Below are 15,139 nucleotides of genomic sequence, written 5' to 3' on the forward strand. Positions count from 1 at the left end.
AAGAGGCGGGCGTGACCGGGGCGCTACTGAGAAGTCGGGGCTGTTAAGCCGCTGTCCGGCGGGAAGCCGCGATTCTGCCACCCGGAGGTGTGGAGAAAGCGCAGGAAGGTGAGGAATGTCCCTCGTCGCAGTAGCCTAAGGGCAGAGAACGACAGCTTGGGGCTAAGGCCGACGGCACTACTAGTACGCGCCGCTGCGCCTCCCTGGAGGCTGAAGCCAGAGGTGGGATCAGTTTACTGTGGCTGCTGGCGGTCCTGTCCCGGGAGGAGCGGGAACCTTGGAAGCGCCCGCAGGGAGGGGGCGGCGGGTCCCGGGCTGCTGCCACAGGGTCCTGCAGGCGGCCCACCAGGTCCCGGAGCAGTAACAAAGGCGCGGCGCGGCGCAGCCGCTGCTTCCACCCACTTCCGTCCCCGGCGCGCCCTGGCGCGCGCCGCCGGGAAGAGCGGGCCGGGTTGGGATTTCTCCGTGGAGTTTCGGGAAGTTAGAGAGCTGCCCGTTACGCGGGGAGGAGGGGCGGGGAATAGGGCATCCGGGGGTGTTAGTGTTTAGAACTGCGACTTCGTATATTTCCTCTCTCGCTGTGGCTGATAAATGGCGAGAGCTGCAGGGGCTCCCGACCCCTACCCCACTCTCTGCGACCTGCGCGGGTTTGAACTAGGCGCGCCGCTCTCTCTGCCACCACCGCTCGCCCATGCCCCTCCCTGCTGTGTAAACGCCCTAGCGGACTCCCTGGTGGGGAGTGGTTTAGTTCTCTGGTGGCAATCCGGAGCCCCCAGCACCTCTTGAAGGCAGTAATTGCATTACTGTGAGTGAGAGGCGGGGAGGCTCCAGTCCAGGCCACAATCTGGGTCAGGTGCGTAGTTAAGCGCTTCTGGCATAGGCCATCCAAATCCTTTGAAGTCTGACGGTTTATTACAATTGGAAGTTCCTCGGAAGGGGAGAGGCCAGCTGGGACAATTAAAGGAGCTCCTTGCCAACCACCCCACCTCTATCCACGAGGTTTGTGATAACTTTATGCAGATCGAGCACACGCGCAAATATTACCCTGAAAATGTCAGACACAGCGTCTCTGCTGGCGCCAGATGTTTCCAGGACCTGTACTAGAAAGGAGCAAGAGCTGCAAAGAGAAAGCCAGGTCCTCTCTGCGGGTGTGAATCCCAACCCCCAATAGACAGTAGAGGAAATTCATCTTTTCATGTGTTGTCTAATTCCAAACCCTTGTAAAGAAAGGGCAGGAACCAGCTTTGATGAATGCCTAATACAAGAGAGAATCTTACATACTTTGGAAGAATTTTCACTTTGCTCTTTTAAACCGCACAGCCTCGTCCCAGAAGGTTATTTCTGTTTTACAGATGAAGAAACTGAGGCCTAAGGAGGTTAACAGACCTGGGTGAGGTGGCACACATCAGTAATCCCAGCTATTTAGGAGGATGAGGCAGAATGAATGATCACAAATTCCACGGCAGCCTCAGCAATTTAGTGAGACCTGGTCTCAAAATTTAAAAAAAAAGAAGTAACTTGGCGGTAAAGCACCCCTAATGAAAACAGACAAACAAGCCCATGAGTTCTGTTCCAAAGAGGACTGCTTACTTGTTCCAATTTCTTTGGCAAAGGCTGTTACTGAAGATTTTTTTTTTTTTTTAATGGATTACTGGCTATACAGTATAACCCCAAGTTAAGGTTTGATTCTGTTAGGCATTAAGGTTTGATTGACTTTCCACACATTTTTGGCTTCTATTATTGCCAGCATCTCAACTAAACCAACTTTTAAAGCTTAAGGTTTATGAAAAGCCACCTTCTCAAAATCTTTAGAATTATATGACAATTCCACAGAGTGTCAGAAGTAGCTGCCCTTTACTTTGTGTGCTATTTCATTAGGCAGGTGAGTCTGGCCTCAGGAACTGTACAGAGTATGGAGCTCTGTTTGCCTTCCCTGTTGCAAGGAGCTGGAGTTTCTTGCCCTGTTTAAACTGTGTGTGGGATATTGCCACTGTGCTGAATGTGTGTTTAAAGTTAAGTGAGGTCTCTTTGCAAATAACAGGCAACCTTACTAACTGATAAGTTAACCCTCCGAATTACTTCTGAGGGTCTAACAGTGTGCTTAATCCATACACTTCTATGCAACACAGAGCTCAGTTTTAAAATATAGGATTTTGGTATTGTGATGGTTATTTAAAATGCATTGCCTCAGAAAAAAAGGCTTGAAACTCATGACAGTCTATGACTCAGAATGTCCTACTGCCCTGCCATTCCTGGAGATAGCAAGGCATGATGAGAAAGGGCAAACCTCTGAAGTCAGAATGGCTGGGTTCAAATGCTGCCAGCACCATTTATTGCTCTGCAACCTTGGACAATGGCTTACCCTCTCTGAACTCCACTTTCTTCCTTTAAAACAGGAGTGGCTAATAATGGTGGTTCCTGATTTCAAGCTCAAGGGTTGAATTAGATAATCCACATAAGGCACTTTGCACAGTGGCTAGCGCACAGTAGCTGCTCAGTACATGTTAACTAATAATGGTGTTGTTTGAGAATAGACTCCTACTTTTTCCCCTTCTGCTGTTCATCTGGAGAAGTGAAGTAAGATGATAGCTGTCTCAAACTCACTATTTTTCGTCAACACTGCAATATTGTGCAGTTAGGGATTTCCTCTTCTTTTTGTCAGCAAGTTGAGGGGGGCAGAAGAGGTTAGTAGTGATGGGAAAGTTTGCTAAAGGAATTTACAAGAGACTGTGTGAGTGTAGGACTTTCCTCCTGCTTTTGCTACTATATAATTTTGTGGCTACCCCTCCAGCCATTTCCCTTTCCTTTAAATTTAAAGCCAGTATCCAAATGACTAAGATGGCAGGGCTTTAACAAAATTAGCTGAAAGCCAAACAAACTATAGAACAGGTAGCAAGTATTCTCTTTTTTGATTGATTAGTGATCTATAGTACTAAAAAAAATCTGCTTCTGTGAAAACCGTAGTGGCTTAAACTTGGACAGAAGGACCATCTTTTTGGAAAATAGAATATTTTCTGAAAGTCTGCTTAAAGGCAAGCCACCAAGTTGATAAGAGGAGGAAGGAGAGTTTGGTATGTAATATTTCAAAAATATTTGCTGAAATAGAGTAAATTATTTTTGATTAGAAAATTGCTAAACTACCTTAGAAGATAACAGAATGAGGTACAAGTCAGTTAAGCTGAACAAGTAGGGCACAACCAGTGTGCCTATTTCATGTGTGAAAACACTTGAAAGGTTTTCAATTCAGGAAACCTAAGTGGAGAATTAGTTTTCTTTTTTGCTGTTTTATAATTCTGGACTTTGTGCTTTTATGTTTTAAATGACCAATTATGAGCTAAAACACTAGAAACTGTATAATAAATTAAACAATGGATGGAATGGTTTTGGTAAAAGTTATCTTTCTGTTTACATGTGGGAGTAAGAGAAGGATCATCATTATGTGGGGTTGAGCTTGGATGTGAAATGCAGCTTTCTCTCACCCTGGAAAATGAGCTGAGTGTGTAACCACTTGGCAGCTGGTAAAGGGTTAGGAGCAAGATCCCCCTCTTTTGTGCATCTTGCTCCATTTGTAGCCACTTGCGCTCCCACTGTGAAGTCAGAAGCAGCTGCCGGGCATGCGCCAGACCTGCTCTGGGCTGTCGCTTCCTTTGTAGGGAAGATAAACAGGCAGCGTTATTTTGGATCACATAGCAGCTTGTTCAAAAGCATCTTGCATTCCCCAGCTGTTCCACAACTACTTCTCCTATGGGAAGGAACTTGCCAGCTGCTGGGGCAACTGTACTTACATTTGCTGCTTTTGTTCAGTAACCAAGGAAGGTAAAAAAATCCAGGAGCCTTTGTTAAACTGTAGAGATTGTAAATAGTCCTTATTTGTTTCTGTTATGTCAATGTTATTCCAGACAAAGTCTGTCAGGAGAGAAGATTTAAAAGGAAATGTCACAATTAACTTTTTTTTTTCAAATTAATGTTTTGTTTTGTTTTTAATGTTTAGGAAAACCAGCCTGTGTATAGTTTTTCTATATTTAAAACCTAGGTGGCTTTTATATTTCATTAATGAATAAAGGAATGGAGCTGATATCAAATTTAAAAAAATGTTTTGCCATATGAATCGGGTTTAATTCTATAATTCTTCTATTGCATTAAATAGTTTTGTGTTTTCAGACAAGAAGTTATTTTTGCATTTGTTAGGGCTGGAAGGTACTCACTCTGGCCATGCCTCTTGCTTTGGCAGTGAGAGAATTTGAATTTCTAAGAAGCTGTTACTTTTACCCAAGGTGATCTGGCTGTTTGGTTTAATTCAGCCAGGCTTATGTTGAGTGTTTACAAGGTGACAGGCCTGGGGAACCTGTGAAGATGAATAAGGTTTGGGCCCAGACACAGTGGGCTCCAGTTTAGAAACAGCAGACATAAACCAATAGGGAAACTGGGAGGGCTGTGGTAGAGGCAGGCCGTTTTTGTGATCATACCTCTTCAGGCACCTGTGTGTTTTCAGAACAGTGTTGTAATCATGACAGCTCCGATAAAGCCAGAGTTTAGCAAACTGATGCGCCAGGAGGAAGGAAGTCAAGGAGGAAAGTCTGGGTCCAGTATGACAGAAGGGGCATTCTATGGTATGTCAAAGTTTGAGTACATGTACTTAAGGTCTTGTGTTCCTGTAAAGACACCTGTCTCACCTTAGTCTTTGAGCCTCCCAGCTCCTGCCCGGCACTGTAAGACATCTTACCTTCCTCATCACTGTGAATGGTGAATAAACGACCGTCTAGTAGCTACAGTATAAATCACAGTCACTTATTGGGATTCCATCAGCTTCAATCCCCTTTGTTCTATAAGAGGTTATAAAATAAACGGTAATCACTTGGACATGTATCAAACCCTCTGACTCTGAGTCTCCTCTAACTCTTAGGGGCCCTGGTTCTGGAAACTGCTGTTGCTTCAGATCCCCTAGTGACTCATAGTTGCTGAGTCCGACCTGCAATTCTAAGCTCTTTAATCTCCTTCTGGGCTCTTTCTACACATTCATGTATCTTCTACTTCATCCCTTTTGCACATTCATAGCAGATTTTTACATTGTTTCGGTTTTCAGTTGGTTTTGACTGCCATTTTCATTTGAGACTCAAAAACCCCAGTAGGTTCTTAGGGCTGATGACCTGGGGCTCCCGTTTTGCAGAAGAGGAAACTGAGTCTCTACATTCGATAACCAGGCCTCGGCTAGCACAGAACTTTCATCTCCTGACTCAGAATCCGGCACTCTCCCTGGCTAAATCTTGAAAGGGTCAAAATAGACATTAAAAAAAAAAATGGTTTAAAGGTCATTTGTTCCTAAGGCTTTTTGTGCTTGCTCTGACTATAACGGATCTTCCTGGTTTTTCACTGGGTGCATTACTGGGATAAATCTCTCGTTACACTTCTCTGCACAGTGCAGTTGTTCTCTTCTCCTGTTGTGTTTTAAGTCTTGTCTCCCAAACACACAGCTGCCATCTTTCTAACACATGCATCCCTGCTCCTTTCAGGGGCAATTTCATATTGAAGCATCAGGTGATTTATTCTGATTTAATGGTTTGGGATGCTAAAAAATTCTCGATGGTATCAGATACAGAAGGAAGGTCAAAGTTAACCCATCTTGTCTTTTCCACAGAAGGACTATTGGAAAATGAGCCATTTCCCCCGGGAAGTGGTGACCATGGTGTCCCCTTAGCATTGTACACTTTAGAGTTTAGAAACGGCAGCCATTTATTTTACCACAGGAGGAAGATGATGGTGAGCTTTGTGGGTGCAGCCACAGAGAGCCCCTGCTTTGCTTAGGATAGCTCTAGTATTCCTTGTGCAGCTACAGTCTTGCTTCGTTACCTGTACCTAGTGGCCCCTCTCCACACCCCCAAATGTGGGCAGCTTTCTCTTCATTCTGCCACCTTTGTTTTCCCTTTGACATTCTGCCCCTCTGGTTCCTGGTTGCTGCTGCTTGGCCACCTCCCTGCAGTCTAAGGTTTCAAGCGTCTTAGGGACGCATTTGCCTTAGATGCCCTTATCTCCATCTGTCATGGGTGTTTAATTGCTTCCCCCCACTATCCAGCCTGCTCTTGACTTGGGGTAAGTTTCTCCCCACCCCCGACTGTCCTTTCTGGTTACTTCTGTCTGCTCTTGCTTTGGCTGATTCTGCTGCCCCCCTTTCTGCTCCCAGTGCTGCTGACCCTTTGTGTCCACAGTTTCCCAGGCTCTCCAATGCATGGCTTTGTTTCTTTCCAGGCTGTTCTGCTCTTTCCTCCTCCCCTTCCTCCTTTTCGGCAGTGCTTGTTAATTGATATATTCTTTTCCCTTTATTTTCCCAACAATTTGCAGACCCTTCTGCCTTTGTCCTGAGTTGATCCCATTTGGCTGTCACCTGAGTTAAGTATAATTATTACATTATATACACCCATCAGAGTTTTTATTTCGAGGGAACTTTTGCTTTTCAAAATACTTCTTTGGAACTGAAACTTGGAAACACCCGTTTTGAAACTGGTCAGGTCAGGTCATTTAAAGACCTGAACTTTGGGGGAAGATTGAAATTTATTTTGGCTTTCCTTTCATGTGGCAGTACCTGAAAGTAACTGAAATGTAAGCTTATTTTGGATAACCTTTCCTTTACAAATGGAAATTGTACACACACACAGAGCAGAATTAATGTTTGGGCTCTCTCTCTTTTTTCTTCCTTCAAATGATGTTTCTGGAGAATCTTGGGAGGGAGTTTGTGCTTTGTGGCCAGTTTGGGTTTGCATAAGTCATGAACAATTTGTTATATTAAGACTGTACTGGACTAGGCGCAGTGGCACATGCCTGTAATCAATCCCAGGGTCTTGGGAGTTTGAGGCAGGATGATCAAAAGTTCAAAGCCGGCCTCAGCAACTTAGTAAGGTCCTAAGCAACCTTGTGAGACCTTGTTTCCAAATAAAAAATAAAAAAGAGCTGGAGATATGGCTCGGTAGTTAAGCACCCCCTGAGTTCAATCCTGGGCAGCCCACCCCTCAAAAGAAAAGACTGTACTGGGTCCTTTTGTTTATAAGGTTGTTAGGGATATGTCCTAACCATGATCCTGTGTCCACAATCATATACTGGAGAGAAAGTTTTAGGAAACCATTGTAAGATTGACCCTGACTAGGGAATCTTTATATTTCCCCAAGCCATGAACAGGGAGGGCTATGCCCAGTATCAGGAATAGATCATCTGGCTCCTGAATGTTCTTGCTCTGCCTTGTGGCAGAGGCTGCAGGGAGGACAGTATGGCTGCCACTGGGCGTGGCCACGGTTATGCTCTCTGGAGCCTTCCCATCTGGGCAGTGAATAAGAAATTGCTCTTTCTTTCTTTTCTTTTTTCTTTTTTTTTTTTATACTAGGGATTGAACCCAGGGGTTCTTATCTACTGAGCCACATTCTCAGCCCATTTTATTATTTGTTTATTTAAGACAGAGTCTTGTGAAGCTTGTTCTTTCTGTCTTATATAAAAGAGAGAGAGAAAGACATAGTTACCTAATTTACATTTCTTCTTGCTTTACTTTTTTTTCAAGTTATGAAAAAAAAATAAAAGGACTTACCTATGCCCCAATTAAATTTGGTTCTTTAATTTCTCAGTTAAACCAAAGCACAGTTTTCTTGCCCAAGTAGATATGGGGGCTCTGTTTACAACGTTGGGATAGGAACTGATGTTTCAGTGTGGACTGTACCATACATGCCCAAGGGATATTCATTTCAGTGATGTTCTTTAACTGATGCTGCTGAACGTGGAATCAGGATGTGGCTGCCCACTTCTGTTAACCTAGTCGGATTGCCCATCTATAATGACATCTGGAGACAGGTTCTTGACATTGGAATCATGTAGAAACGAAAGCACTCAGACTGTTGGTTCCATCACTCATTTGTTCAGCTAACATTTCTCAGCCACATGGCATATATACATGTGTGTGTACAGGTGTGTGTGATGTGCATGGACATCTGCGTACATTCTTGGTGTTGAGAATGTGTTGTAGAGTGAAGCTGGCCCTCACAGAACTCACGGTTGGGGATACAGCTAAAGAAAATCAGCATAGGTGCTGTGATGGAAGCACATTCTGGATGTAATGGAGACACAGGAGGATGCCTTGGTGGGGGGGCTGCTGCTGCTGAAACCTGCTGCTTGCCAGGCCCTATGCTGCGGACTTGGCTTTCTCCCTCCTTCAATCAGCACTGTCTTATTAAGTAGAAGCCTTGGTAGGTTAAGTATCTCAAAGGAGGTCAGACAATACACAGTGGAGTCTGAGTTTGAACTTGGATCCAAGGTCATGAACCTTGCAGTAAACGAGAGGTTTTCTATCAGTGTATTCCTAGGTATACTTGTCCTCTACAGCTAGGAATCTATGTAACCACCGTAGTACATCGGTCACTGCATGTAGTTGTTATGTATGTGTTGTATTTAGATCTTCAATGTCCCCCAGGGGCCCTTCTGTTAAACATAGGTGGTCCCTGTGGTACTGTTGATAGGTGGTGGAACCTTTAGGAGGTGGGGCCTACTAGAAAGAAAGTTAAGTCATTTGGGGTGTGCCCTTGAAGGAGATGTCAGTATATCAGCCCCCCTCCCTTTCTCTCTTTCCTGGTTGCTTTGAGTTGAGCAGTTTTCCTCTACCACATGCTCCTTGCTTGTTACAGACCCAAAGACAGAACCCTTGGACAGAAACTTCAGAACCCTGAGCTGAAAAAAAAAATATTTTTTTCCTTCTTATAAGTTGATTTTTCTCAGCTATTTTGTCACAGTGATGGAAAGTTGACTAATACATTAATGATGGAAGAAGAAAGCCCGGAGCCATTTTGTCTGAAGGATGTACAGTGGTGATTTCACTAGCTCTGCCACTGTATAAAGGAAATCCATGGTAACCTGGTCTAAAGAGTTCCTCCGAGTCTGTGATTATGCATTTTCTTCTCTGAGTGTCCTTGACATTCAGTAATCTGGCAACTGTATTTCTAGAGAATTTTCTTTCACTCTGTTAAATATTCCAGAGACTGCCAGTGACAATAATGTCACCCAGGAGAGACTGTAGCCTCACAACTCTGTCTTCTGGGTGCTGTGCTTTATGCCAGCAGCCTTGAATTTCTGCCTTGATGTTCTCAACTGTGCTTGGGTGAGGAGAGTGGTGCTATTTCAGCCCTGCTGAAGGGAAGGGTGAATTCCTCATTAGGGCCTGTTCTTCAGTGGACCCTTCTCTGAGCAGGAGCATGCCTGCCAGGACACGCCCGTGCCGTGCTATTGGTTCACTTCACCGCCAGCATGGTGGAGTCCACACTGTCCCTCCACGTTTCTGCCTTCTAAGGCTAGCAAGGCTCTGTATTTCTGATAACACCCAGCTGTGGCTGTTAAAAATACTGGCCAGGCAGGTTGGAGGGAGCCCATTGCCTTTTGAAACAAAGGAGAGAATTGAAAGGGAAGTTGAATCCTGTCTTCTTCTAGAAGAGACCAAGGGGACACCTGCAGCTTATTCAGGATGACTTATGCTGCGCCTAAGGAAGAGACTTTGACAAGCATTTGTCTGTCCTGTTTCTGTTTCAGATGTGGCTTTTGGTAGGGATACAAGTAGAAAGCCAGACCTCTGTTCCTGGTCTGTGTATCCTAATGAGGAAATTCCACAGGTGAACATGCTTTTATTTAAAGACTACAATTCTTTTTTTAATCCATCAGATTTTAAATCCAAATGCTCTGAGAATAGGCTAAGAGTTTACATTCCTGGAAAAAGCGATAGATCATGAATTCAAATTTAGAGAGGACTTATTTCAAACAATTTTAGACTGTTTCTGTTCAACTCCTAAAAATTAATTTGATATCACATTTTTAAGTGGGGGATGTGTGTGTGTGTGTGTGTGTGTGTGTGTGTGTGTATTTATTTATTTATTTTTTTTGGTACTGAGATTGAGCCTTGAGTTTCCAGGAAAAAGAAAAACATATTATATGCTTGACAAGAAAATTGTATGGTTGGAAAATGTTTTGGTTCATTATTTATGTAAACCCAACATCTGTGTGTTAAAAAAATAACTTCCTCATCATTTTTTAAAAAACTACAAGCTTTCATCGCGTGGCATTTATTTTTTTCTGTACTTGGTTCTCACAGTGCTGGAGGAAAACACAAGTTAGTTACAGCAGTGAAAGCACTTTATTTTTTTTCCATGTGAAAATTGGTTCCATCTTTTGTAGCTTGGCTTCCAAAAACAAAAACAACACTGCCGCCACCCCCCTCCCCCCCCCCCAAAAAGAAGAATCTTAGAAAATACTGCAGACTTATTGTGGGAAACTTCTCACTTTTCCTTTGAGCACAGATACGGGTTCTAGGTTCAGATCACACCCATATCTGGTTGTAGCACCATCCTTATTTTGTGTACTCCATACCCAGAGTCTTCAATACACATTTTCTTCTCACTTCCTACTTCAGCCTGAAGTTGGCTTTGCCAGGTTCAGTGCTGTGTTCGCATAATCTTCACCCAACCCTTTTTCTCATCCAAGATTTTTATCCTCTTTGGTTGCCAGATTCACATGGATTGCTTATAGTTTACCCAACAATGGGTTTTCTGTTTAATGTTTTCATATTTTCCAAATGGTTTTCCCATTGTTTGGGATTTTAGGGACAACTAAGGAGAGTTAATGAGCAGAGTTGCTTCCATTGTATTTAGGTTTGCTGAATTCATTTCCATCGCCAAATGTAGGTCAATATGAGGATATCTATGATTTAGTATTTTAAGATTTTGGTACAAGTAAGGGAGTGAAGATGAGCTAAAAGATGAAAATAATTGGTGTCACTGTATGAAAGAATTTTTCTCTTTCAAGATTTTTTTTTTCTCTTCCTCCCCCTTCCTCTTCTTCCCCTCCTCTCCTCCATTATTTCCTTCTGCTTGTTCCTCACCTCTATCATCTCTTCCCTCCCTTCCATCATTATCTGCCCTTCATCATTTTCTCTTTCTCTTCTTCCTCCATCATCTCTTCCTCCACTTCTTGAAGCATTGTTCATAGTCTGGTTGGACAAACATCTCTTGCTAACAATAATGCTTTCTTAACAATGAATACTGAAAGTTTCAGGAAAGTACTATAAAAATGACTTATATTTCACAAGTATATATATATATATATATATATATTTTTTTTTTTGGTCCCGGGGATTGAACTCAGGGGCATTCGCCCACTGAGCCACATCCCCAGCCCTATTTTGTATTTTATTTAGAGACAAGGTCTCACTGAGTTGCTTAACTCCTCGCTTTAGCTGAGGCTAGCTTTGAACTCAGGATCCTCCTGCTGAGCCTCCCAAGCTGCTAAGTTTATAGGAGTGTACCACTGTGCCCAGCTCATAAGCATTTTGAAATCACAGTTGAAGTGAAGATGCTTATTCAAATTTTAAAATATTTATGGAGCACTTTTGTATGCAAGGCATTCTGCTAGGCATTGCCATGTATCTCAATCATAATCATTAGGTGAAGTATTTCAACTACGCAGATGAGCGATATCAAGGCCCACAGAGGTAAAATGGTTGGTCAAAGCCATGTATCTGCTGGGGGACATAATTGAGAGTTAAATCTGGATCTTTTGCTGCTAAGTCACATTCATTTGGCAGTGCACTAAGCTCATAAATAAGTGGTAGTATACCAAAATGAAGATCATGCATGTAATAGAGGATTCCAGAAATGCGGCTTAATGCAAAATACAGTAAAAATTAAGCTGTCAATTTTGGGTTGTAGTTTTTAGTGCCCTTAAGTTGAGTTTGGAGGCTAGGATTCAAGTGTCTGCCTGCTCTTAGCTAAAGACATTTATTGTCCCAGATTTTAGTACAACTCATAGTGAAAACTCTAGTGTGTGTGTGTGCGCACGCGTGCGCATGTGTATGTTTGTGTGTGAATGTGCACATCTTGCAAAGAGAAGTTTGGTGCTAATGTGGAAAGAATTCTAGCTGGAAAAAACCTGGAAAATGATCACTGAACTGTTTTGTTTCTTTTCTTTAAATAGCTTTATTGAGGTATAATGTTGCCACAGTTTTCTTAACCTTCTAGTTAGGTTTTTGGGAGAAAGTTCAGGTCAGTGTTAAGCCACAATTTCTTAACTTCCAGGGCTCTATGATACGATCTTGGATAAATTACTCAAACCTTTCTTGATATTTGCAGAAAAATCTTTTCTGTAGTAATTTGGGAGATTTTTGTATCTTAAAAACTTGTGCAAGAGAGAATGCATAACTTTAAAAAGTAGACCAACACTAGCTGGATCATTTAATCATGTTTCCCCTTCCAGTGACCTCTTGATGTTCTATATTAACAGAAGGAACACAGCATCATAGTCATTCAAAATAATTCTTTGAATTTAAGTATGGTTTATGTGTCTACATGTATCTCATTTTATTTTACTTTATAAGATGAATAGTCCATGCCTTCATATCTTTCTTTTATAGATGAGGAAATTTAGGCCCACACAAAAAGACTGTTAGGTTCCAGACTATCAGGCACTAGGCATCACAGGATCCACCCTGGAACTCAGGTCTTTGGATGCCTAGCCCTGTTTTTTCCACTCTGAATTTCATTGAGCCAGTGACAAATGATAGAGATTTTCCAGTGTGTTCCTTAAAAAACCTTAAAATAGTTATGGTTATTTCTGATATTCTACTTACCACCATTTAAAACTTGATTATAAAGTGGTCCAACTTCTTTTCTTTGTTAATCCATCATGAGATGTAAGGCAACAGCTGTTGGAAGAGTATAAGTTACCACCATAAATAGAGTAAAGCTCTTCATTGAGGGTTGGAAGGAAAAGTTTGGCTCAGTTGAATGATGCCTCAGGATTTTCAGTGATCAAAATGGAGAGGCTGACTTTGCTGTTGAAGGTATTGACTTTGCTGGTCTTTACTGGGATTATTCAAGCAGATGTGCTGGAGAGCTAATCTCTGCTCCGGGGGTGTTCACACTGACTAGTCAGTGCATGTAGGAGAGGAACTGATATTTACTGAGCATGTTATGCTACGTGCTAGGCAACATCTATACCTTACTTTATAACGGCTGTTAGTGTAGTCCTGTAAGGAGTACAGTAAGTCTTGTGGAGTTTTAATTTAAGCGGTGGGGCTGGTGTTATTTCCAGTTCTGTTAGAAAAGTCCAATCTCTTTCCACTAACTCTGTCATCTTCAAATGCTGTGATTTATGTTTTAAGATTAGCTTTCCTGAAATACCTTCTCCTCTAACTTTGACCAGTGACAAATGATAGATATTTTCCAGTGATAGAGATTTTCTCAGCATAGAATTCAGATAAAAAGTACTGGTTATGATGATACCAGTTGGAAGTCAAAAGACCTTTCTTTTTCTTTAAACGGCTTTCTTGAGGTGTAACGTTGCCACTGTTTTCGTAACCTTCTAGTTAGGTTTTTTGAGGAAAGTTCAGGTCAGTGTTTAGCCACCATTTCTTAACTTCTAGGGCTTTATGATATGATCTTGGATAAATTGCTCAAACCTGTCTTGATATTTGAGGAAAAATCAACCTGAAGCTGGACTGTGTGCTCATTATAAGTAGCATAGGGCAGTGGTCCTCAAACTTTAATGTGCATATGTGGCACTTGGTGATCTTCTTTCAATCTTTCATGCATTTACTGATTGTCTACTTGTTCAATCAGAAGTCCAGAAAGCAGCATAGAAATGTGATTGTGATTGTGAACTTGTCTGTTTCTCTTTGTAGTTCTGTCAGTTTTTGTTCAATGGGCAGACAGTCCCAATTTATCGTGGTTTTATTTAATGATTTTTGGGCTCTCTGACAGTGTGAAAGTGATACACATTCAGTACAAATCAAGCATCAAGTTTTGATTTTGATCTTTTCCCAGGCTAGTGATACTCTTTTGAGGTACATGGCAGCACAGTGAGCTATAGCTCCAACAGCCATATGATCATGGGGGAAAACAGCTGATATTCTACAGTGCCCCCATTTGGGGATGTTCTTTTGTGTTTTTGCATCCCTTCCCATCATGGCTACAAAATGCTTGTGTGTGTCCATGAGATATTCAAAACGTCATTATAAAAGAGCCTTTGTGTTAGATAGCTTTGCCCAACTGGAGGTTGATGTTAGCATTTGGAACTGCTCTAGGGTAGGCCAGGTTAAGCAACATAAGTTTCCTATGTGAGATGTATGGATTGGATTTTGATTCATGTTATTTTCAACTTAGGTTGGGTATGTCAGAACACAACCTCAATGTAAGTAGAAGACCATCTATATTTAGATGTACAACTACTGAAGTGAATAAATGATTAGGATTTTTATGTCCTATTGATGAATTGGCCACTTACCATTATGAAGGGATCTTCTTTCCATCAACTGATATTCTTTTCTCCAGAATATGCTTTGCCTGATTTTCATAAAGCCACTTCAGTTTTCTTTGGATTCGTGTTGCATGGTGTATCTTTTTCTATCCTTTTACTTTAAAACGACTGGGTCTTTATATTAAAGTGCACTATACCTTTGAATCTTATTACATGTAACTATTGATAGAGCTAATCTTAAATCTATCATTTTGCTAGTTGTTTTCTTTATAGCCTATCTGTTCTTCCTTGCTATTTCCTATTTTTTCTGCCTCCTTTTGGAATTATTCAAATATCTTTTATGAATTCATTTCTCTCCTTAATTAGCTTATTGGCTGTATCTCTTTGTTTAGCTATTTTAGTGATTGCTTTAGTAAGTAAGTATACATCTTTAACTTTTGCAGATTGACAGTTTCTCCCTTTTAGTTCTTAAAGCGGCATCATTTTAAACATAAGCCATGTGTTTCCTCAGTACCTACTAAACCTGAATTGTGAGTTTTTCCAAAATGTCTGGTGCAGGTACTATTTTCACCTGTGGCTGAGCACTAGCCGCTGCTCTCACTCATGTTTTCTGGTGTGCTTTCCCCAGCCACAGGAAGTTTGCTTATGTACATGTACTGAATACTTGAGGACTGAGATCTCTGGTGTCCTCTCTGTGCGCAGTTCTCTCCCTTTTGGTACCCTTTCTTACAAATCCTAGCTGCCTAGGTGATACGCTTGCACAATCAGACACTCATCTCATTTGCTTCCTGATGTCCTGTGTCCTGAAACCATTATACAATATATTTGACAGGTTTCTCCTTTCACCCCTTACCACCTCCTAGTCACCAGGCAAAAA

The sequence above is a fragment of the Urocitellus parryii genome, chromosome 9 (assembly GCF_045843805.1).
Source record: "Urocitellus parryii isolate mUroPar1 chromosome 9, mUroPar1.hap1, whole genome shotgun sequence".
NCBI classification, from domain to species: domain Eukaryota; kingdom Metazoa; phylum Chordata; class Mammalia; order Rodentia; family Sciuridae; genus Urocitellus; species Urocitellus parryii.